Here is a 7,734-nt window from a genome sequence, read left to right on the forward strand (position 1 = left end):
ACTGCGAATAATTTGGTGTGGAGAGTGTTGGAGTGTGCAAGGGGTGAGGGGTGGGGATGGTGAAGGGCATAGAGGTGATTAGAAAAATACATCAAGAAGGAGAAAGATGGACTTTTTAAAGCTGAATTTTAATTTTTATACATTTTTAAATTTTAATTTTTTAAACTTTCTCGGGATGGCATCCTCCTATAGACAATGTCTTACAATGTGAGTAAGAGGAAGTCACTGAATGAAAATTGCATAACCAGAATTGTATTTTCCCCCAAACCCTGGGGAGACATCTCACATCTCAAAAATTATCTCTATAATCTTTGGAAACCATAGTGTGGTCAAACAGATTCTAATCATTGTAATTCCATTTAGACATGCAATTTGTAAAGTGGGAAAACGGGATTACCTACATAATTGGCATGCCCCGTCCCTCCCCACCCTCCTCTATTGTCTTTCTCTTGCTGAACAAACATTTGCTCCAGGTGGTTGTTTACCACAAGCTTCAGGGAGACCACCCTCAATTGACCCTTGGGCTTCACTGGGCCTTAGAGAGTGGATCACTGTGTTGTGAAATGGAGCTCACTTTCCCCTGCCTCTTCAGCACTGCCTATGGGAAAGTGACTTTTTCTGAGCATTTGTGATCAACTCTATCACAACACATATAGAGCACCAGTATCCTAAAAGGAAAGGAGTTTGGTGGGAGGTTCAAGTGTGTTAGCATTCAATCCTCAAAGAGGGGAAGAGCAGCAAAAAGGGGATATCGTTTCTCCACCTGTCCTGTTGCCTGACCACTAAAGCTTTGCAGATAGCAGCACCTGATACAAATCACAGGCAACTTCCCACAGAGAGTCATTTTTTAATTCAGAAAACCTTCCTGTACATTCTTGGACACAGACCAGTTTTCCAAGCTTCTGCCACACTGTGGAAGGAAGAGATGTGCTCTGGAAGGATTGCTTCTACCCTCCTTCTGTTTGGAAACACCTGATGCGTAGGTCTCATCCCACTCTGCTGCCATCTGGAAGGCAGGAAACCTATAGCTTTATCCTCAATCCCACTGCTTGAGTTAGTAAATCTGGCAGGCCACTTAACCTCTAGATGCCATAACAGTTTTTTTTCCTAGAAGTGATGCATGCCTCTTCCTAGCTCCCTGAAATGCTGGATGAACTTGATTGGAGCTTTTTGGAGGAAATAGTAAAAATGTACACACCTCTTGTAATCAACTAATTCATCTCAAAATTATTTTGTAACTTTCCTCTTGAAATGGACGAAATCTTTCCTCTGAGAAATAGTTTTCTATGGTATCTGTTTAGAATGAACATAGCACAACTGTGTAAAATTTAAAAATATTTATCAGTTCTAAATTAAATACTTCATTAAAAAGGACAGCTTTTCAAAATGATAAATATTTACTGTTCTTGTAGCTTCCCAAAAGATAAAGCAAAATAGAATTCTGGGAAAACTTCTGAGATCCTGACCAAAAGATTTAAACAATCTCTCTCTGTATTTCCAACTACAAATGAAGTCATAAAATGTAATAGTCTACTAATTCAATATTGATAGGTGACTATACCTTACAGCTCAGAGGTGTTCTCAAGTCTATTTATTCCTGATTAAAACAAATTCATTTTTAAAATTCCCTTCCTTTACCTCTCAAAACACAGCCGTTGTGTTCCTAGAACTATACAATTAATCTACTTTTTGCTCAGACCAAACTGAAGCTGTTCTTACTGATAAGAAAAAAGGGTGGAAGGGAGCCTGTCAAATAGGATTATTCAGAGGAAAGAAAGCTAAGTGGATTTAAAATTTCAACCTGTGATTGTCTTCTACAAATTGTACTGGAAGAACCAAAAAATAGAGTAGCACTTTATCAAAAGCATAAAACCTAAGGAGGAGAAACGACTTCTGGGTTGTTTTTTTTAAAAAAACTATGTTTACTGCCATGGTTACTTGGTAACTTAGAAGGTATTACATAACGGAATTGTGTGGTGTGTGTGTGTGTGTGTGTGCACGCGCGTGCACGTGTGTATTTCCTAACAGCTTTATTCACTGTCAGATATGAAAGGTTAAGAATACCATACCACTGAGGGGATGTCTGATGTTCTCAGTTAGATGAATGATACCATTTATTTGTCTAACTTTTCTTTTTCTTTTTTTTTGCAAGACAGAGTTTTGCTCTATCACCCTAGGTAGAGTGCAGTGGCATCATCATAGCTCACTGCAACCTCAAACTCCTGGACTTAAGGGATCCTCTTGCTTCAGGCACATGCCATGATGCCCAGTTAATTTTTCTATTTTTAGTAGAGACATGGTGTCGCTCTTGCTCAAGCTGGTCTCAAACTCCTGACCTCAAGCGATCCTCCCACCTTGGCCTCCCAGAGTGCTAGGATTAGAGGCGTGGGCCACTGTGCCTGGCCTATTCGTCTAGCATTCTTTTCTAAGCACACTACCAACCATTAGCTGATGTGTCTTCAAATAACTTTATAGATTCAAGGCTTTTCTCCTATTTCATAGTTTAAGAAATCGAAAAAGAGCAATTTGTGCTCAGTGTCCCTTTCTGCTTTTTTGCCTTCTCACCTTGTCTGACTCACTTATACCTCTAACCATCATCCCCTCTATACACACATATGTAAACATTGCTGTCATATAGCTAACAGCCCAGTAATATAGTATATTGGATATTAAGTCATAGTGTGTTATTAATATTAGGTCTTAATGCATTACTTTCTTTTGCTCTCCAAAAGAGAAAGAAATACAAATAAATTAAGCTTTAATAATAAAACACCGGACCCTGAAGCACTGTGTGAGGATAATATTACCACCCAATATTATACTTGCTAAATGTCCATTTTCTCTTAATGAATATGAGTGGCTTTGTTGCTTTAAACATGAATCAACAATAAGACCAGAAATTAAATTTATGTCTCCTAATTTTTTATTCTGAGATTTTACCATTAAGACTAATTCAAGCAGCCTCCTAAATAATAATTAGCAATAGGAAAAGGAGATGGAATTGTGATTGTAAAGCAGAGGAAATCCTAACATCTTCAATAGGTCAATGCTAGAGTTGTAAGTATAATAAATAGCTGGTACTCCAGACTGTTGGCTGTAAATTTTCATTCAGCTTTTTAAATTTAATATTAAAAAGCAGGCTCACATAATCGTTATCATAAGTCTTGGAAATGTATGCTGTAGTCTAAGCTTTTTAAATATGCTAGTGAAAATGAAGGTCCTAATAATAATTTAAAATCTGACTTTTTCAAGTGTTAAGTACTGAAGCAAATGGCAAAAATTAAGCCTAGAGTTGTCAGGGCAGGAGGAGGGAAGGGGAGAGAAATGGATTATGTATCCTGAGGCAGATTGTTGCAGAAATTTAGTTATTATTATTTTAGGGGAACAACTAATAAAATTAATTTGGAAACCTAAAATTAGGAGAAATCCAGTAGATCTACAGGTCATAGTAAAACATCACACATAATAAGTGAGATGCTGCAGGGCTTCATGCCATCTCTTTGGTATTGAAATGTCGTTTAGGTTAGGGTATAATTTTAAGAAAACTCAAATTAAAAGGATGAATGGCTTAGGGAATTCTGTAGGGTGCATGCAGACTTTTATTTTTAGATTGTTCATTTGCATACAGCTCAAATCTTTTTTTGCTTCTAGTGATTAGCTCATCCAGTAGCCAGTCATAGAATAATAGGAAACAGTGGTTTTATTTGATACCGGGCAGTAGGGTAGAGTCATAAAAGCCTTTATTGTCTGTTAGCCGGCAGAAACAAGGGATGTGGATAATCGGGGAGTCAGAAATCAGGATGCAAAAGTTATATGATTACTAGAGCATACATACCTTTCACAACTCTTCATTCTGCCAGTGAAGATTTCAGGTAAGAAGGAAAATCTTATCAGAGAAAAGGAAGCCTAGCCCTTTAAAACTATGGGGGTGGGGTAGTTTACACTGAAGAAACATTGAATTCCAAAGCTATAAGACGCCTAATCATTTTAGTCTCTTTAATTATCATTTTCCAAGAGTAAGTGCTCTTAGGCCTCTGGAAGTTATGTTTATAGTAGAAATTTCTTGCATCAAATACTTTTCTATTATAGTAGCATGGTGACATGGTGTGGGGTTAATTATTACACTTATCTCTCCAAACTATTTGTTTTAATTTGTGAGATTTAGATTGTTTCCTTAACAGCTAACCATGCATGTTCATTCATTCATTCATTCATTCATTCAATTGTTCTTCTATTCTTTCTTGCCACAAAATCCATATATATAGTATGGGCAGGGATTTTATATACCTGGTTCTAACAACAACAGCAAATTACAGAGTCACTGTCCCCAAAAAGCAATCATTAGATCACAGACAAAAATATTCATATGTAATTACAACACCATGCAATGTATTATAAATTTATACAAATGCAATGGGCCTCTCTTCTCTCTCAGATTCTCTCTCTAGATAGGTAGGTAAATAGATATACATAGGTGTGTATGTATTTAGATATGCATACAGTGTTCTACTGCTGCAAATAAATTCTAAAGTCGACAAAATTAAACTAGAATTCAATTCCTGACTCCATCACTTATTGGTCTTGTGACTGTAGAATTTTGACAAAATTTACCCTCTCTAAATGATTTAACCTCTCAGAGCCTCAGGTTGCTTATAATAGCTAACACTTTTTGATAGTGTATTATGACATAGGTACCATTATGTGTATTATTATGTATTTTATGTGTGTTAACATATACAGTGCTCACAACCAACCTATAAAGAGGTTGTTAATATTATATTATTCTCATTTTACAGATGAGGAAACTGTGGCACAGATAGGTGAAATTCACCAAAGAACATACTCTCAACAAGCTTTGAACACTGGCTATAGCATCTGTGCTTGTAATCAGTACCCAATACAGCCCCTTCAAATAGTGCTAAGAGTGAGGTTTAAGTTAGCTAATATATGGGAAAGAGTTTTGAAAAGTTTAAACATACAAAAGTAAAAAGTATAATTATTAAGGCTTTTAGATCCAAAACTGCATTAAAGGAAATCATCCAACATCTGCAGTGTCTTGCTGTTTGCTTAGCACCTGATCTCCCGTCTTTAGATAAGAATGCCTTCATTACCTTTCCCCTACTCTCAGTTTCTGTGGGTTGGGTGGTAATAGCCCCATTCCTGCCTCCAAGGATGAGAATACTGAAAACTAGTTGTACACTGGTTCTGGATCAAAAGTAAGGTGAGTGGACAGCTAAAATGAAATCCCTATACACCTTCCAAACTTCCCAAGTCCTGGGAATGCTGAATCATTGAAAATATTACATTATACACAGTAAATTAGAAGCCTTTGCTTTTCCTCCTGAAGTCGGTCAGAAAACAGCTACTTGGCCTCAGTTTTCTCACCTGTAGTAGTACTCTTCCACCTTTCTTTCTTATTTATGCATGGCTAGGAGTCAACACAATTATAGATCAAAGATTTTTCACCTATAGGTTGTGCCCCAAAACAAGGGACACACAGACACATTGTTTTTCTCACTTCTTCTCTCCATCCTCAGGCATGTCACAAAGTAGCAAGGGGGGCCGGGCGTGGTGGCTCACACCTGTAATCCTAGCACTCTGGGAGGCCAAGGCAGGAGGATCACTCTAGGTCAGAAGTTCGAGACCAGCCTAAGCAAGAGCGAGACCCTGTCTCCACTAAAAAATAGAAAGAAATTATCTGGACAACTAAAAATATATAGAAAAAATTAGCTGGGCATAGTGGCACATGCCTGTAATCCCAGCTACTTGGGAGGCTGAGGCAGGAGGATTGCTTGAGCCCAGGAGTTTGAGGTTGCTGTGAGCTAGGCTGACACCACAGCACTCTAGCCAGGGCAACAGAGTGAGACTCTGTCTCCAAAAAAAAAAACAACAACAACAACAAAACAAAGTAGCAGGGGGATTCCTAGCCAGAGAGTATACCCAACAATCTGCCCAATCTCATATTTCCGTGAATCAGAGAGAGGGAAAGAGAGAGAGAGAGACACGTGCACTTTCACACCGGGCCCTGTAGAAGAATGAAGTCATTTTGCCAATGGCCATAGAATTTCGCACGGTAGAACCCCGACGCTACCTCAAGGAAAACTGAAAGCCACCCTCCTTTTTGAAACTCAATACATGTAGTCATGGTCCTCAGCATAGTCTGGACAGCCCAAGACACTGTTCTGCCAGGCAATTCAGCTAAAGTTGACATCTACACTTACACATCATCATGTAATTGATGACCACTTTAGGCCTGCAGATTTCTACTAATATAACCATTTGAAGAGAGCATTATTCAAAGGAGGCTTTGACTGAAGACAAGCCAGAATGAATAGGGATTTTCCTCAGATTTTCTTCCAGCTGTTGGTTCCCTCTAGCTTTATATTTCTATGATTCACTTACCACTACCCTCTCCTGCTGGCTCTCACCACCCTTTCTCTCTCCCATCTCCCCTCCTTTCTTCAGTACACTCACTTCCACTTTAATAGTAGAATTTTTCAGCCTCTGTGAAAAGAGCAAGGTTTAAGCACAACAGCAAAATTAACTATGTAGCACCAAGTAGAGGGATACTGTTGACTCTGAAAATTAGCACTGCACCAAGTGTACCTGTCTCTCATAGAGATTATATCACTACCTGGGGCTTCAAGAGCCCATCAGCCGGTGGTGTTGTAGGCTGGAATCCAGGGAAGCTGGGAACACCGCATTTAGATCTGTTCTTTTTTAACCTGTAAGATTCCCAAGGTACTTTGCTATATTCTAGAGCTAAGTAAAGCACCATTTTCCTTATTAGATTTTACTAGAATTTCAAGGAGTATGAACTCAAAGATCTCAGGCATGTTTTGCTGTATTTTATAGTCACTAATACCTTACATGGAATGAAACATTTTTTTGTTTTTCTCCATTATTCAGGTGAATTGCACCTAAGTAATTCCTTCACTAAGGTTCTCTCATGGTTAAGGCAAGGCTTCCCTGTGCCCCAGCCCACACAGAACATCTGTATGCAACCTGAATGTTCCTAGTGCTGACAGCCCTGCTTCTTCCCAAACTGTCACCATCTGGCCATCAGCTGTGCACTTCTAAGAACCCACGCATGGGAATGTCAATCTTTGCTCCCTGGAAGGCTGTGAGCTTAGCATTTCTCCAGGATTCTAGCCCAGTGACTCAAGTGAGTCTAAAGTTGTTTTTTTCCTCCCAGAACCCTCATTCTCCTAGCCTTTAAAACAACCATTCACATTCACCAATAAAATATCCTTTTAATTAGAGTAAATATTTTCAGTTTGTCTCACCACTAGATTGAAGGTGAAATATATTTTTTCCTTATGTCACATCATGGAGGTATTAATAAATTCTGCTACGAATTACAATAACATATACTTGGAAAACAGCTAATTTCAACTGTCATTTTAAACACAGAAATCTGATATCATCGTATTGCTTTAATCACCACACTTTATTTTTCATACTTATTTCAAAAGAATGTGCCTGCTGAAAAACATAATTCCTTTTGTGGCTTCATAAAATTACTTTTTAAATTGTACAAGGAAATTAAAATGTTAGTTCTACCATCTCTTTATTAATTTAGTGACTAATTATTCCAAAGTAACAAGCACTTGGCTTAATTAATAAGTTAATTTGAAAAGCATTTATCAACGCTTACATTAGTACAGCATCAAAAATAAAAAGATGCCCAAGACACGGAAACTACATTGGAGCTTGCTAGTAGGAAAGACAGAA

This window comes from Lemur catta, chromosome 1 (genome assembly GCF_020740605.2).
Source record: "Lemur catta isolate mLemCat1 chromosome 1, mLemCat1.pri, whole genome shotgun sequence".
NCBI classification, from domain to species: domain Eukaryota; kingdom Metazoa; phylum Chordata; class Mammalia; order Primates; family Lemuridae; genus Lemur; species Lemur catta.